The sequence below is a fragment of the Callospermophilus lateralis genome, chromosome 8, assembly GCF_048772815.1.
Source record: "Callospermophilus lateralis isolate mCalLat2 chromosome 8, mCalLat2.hap1, whole genome shotgun sequence".
Lineage (NCBI taxonomy): Eukaryota > Metazoa > Chordata > Mammalia > Rodentia > Sciuridae > Callospermophilus > Callospermophilus lateralis.
The window spans coordinates 55553423-55554617 of record NC_135312.1 but is presented as its reverse complement, the minus strand read 5'-3'; the positions used below and the strand labels follow the sequence as shown (position 1 = coordinate 55554617).

At 37.9% G+C, this 1195-nt stretch overlaps 1 pseudogene; it reads left to right on the top strand.

The window, feature by feature from the left end:
- Positions 1-510, top strand: LOC143405671 (septin-2 pseudogene; annotated as a pseudogene).
- Positions 511-1195: the final 685 nt, after the last annotated feature.

Below are 1195 nucleotides of genomic sequence, written 5' to 3'. Positions count from 1 at the left end.
ATGAAGACAGTGCACAATAAGGAGTGCCGGTCATTGCAACAGCCCCCACTCTCACTCTAAAGGAACTGGAGCAGTTGAAAAAACAACAGGTTGCTGGATGAACTGAAGAACATAGCACCAAGATCCATCACTCACCTGATGTAGAATCCAATGAACATAAAGATTTTAAGGAGAAGACTAGACTTAAAGTCGGTTTCCCATCCTCTGTGGTTGGATCCAATCAGTTGATAGAAACCAAGGGCAAGAAAATCAGAGGCCACCTCCACCCATGGGTACTGTGGAGGTGGAGAATTCAGAACACATCTTTCTGGAGCTGAGAACAATTTGCATCACCCACATCCTGGATCTCCAGTGAGTGAGCCAGGGCCTTCACCACAAAACCTCCATTCTGTAAGGCTCAAAAAAGGAGACAGCAAAGTGGAGAACTACAGCCTGAATAAAAACCACATATTGCTGGAAAGGAAGCTCTGCTACCACAAAAAGGTGATTGCAAGGATACAGGCACTCTAGATGCAGGGCAAGGATGGCCAGGTGAGGACCTGGGATACAACACATTAAGGAAGAAGAAAACATCCTAAATGAGTGCTAGAGCTCTGAGTTTTCATGAGATTGTTGGACAGGTGCCCATCCACATTTTCCTCTGTCTGAAATTTATTTATTTTTTCCATTTTAGCATTAGATATGGTGGGTTGGTTTTTTGTTTTTGTTTTGTTTTGCTTGTTTCATTTTTTCCTGCTATATATACTTTGAACATTTGTGTTTCACCACTGTTACAATTTATATTTTCTTCATTTTCATTTTCTTTTTCCTTAACTAATCACCAATGTTAAAACTGATTTCTAAGAATCATTGAGAACGTATAGTACATTTTGAATTTCTTTGATTTAGCTGGCCTAACTAATAATTACATTGACAGTCATTCATGATTTATATCTAGAACATTCAGATTTACAATGTTCCTGCATGGTAGAGTACATCCATACAGAGTCAATTATTTGAGTTATTTTGACATTTATTAACTTTGCTAGGAAAATAAAACTGTAAAAAAGAAAAATAAATATTCAAGTGATCAATGAAACTCTATGTATATTTGAGTTAAACTGCTGGTTGAAAGAACTGCCACCTAATAATAATTGTGATGGGTGAGAGAGCTTACACTGTACTTCTTAATCCCCTGTTGTTTGCTACCCAAATC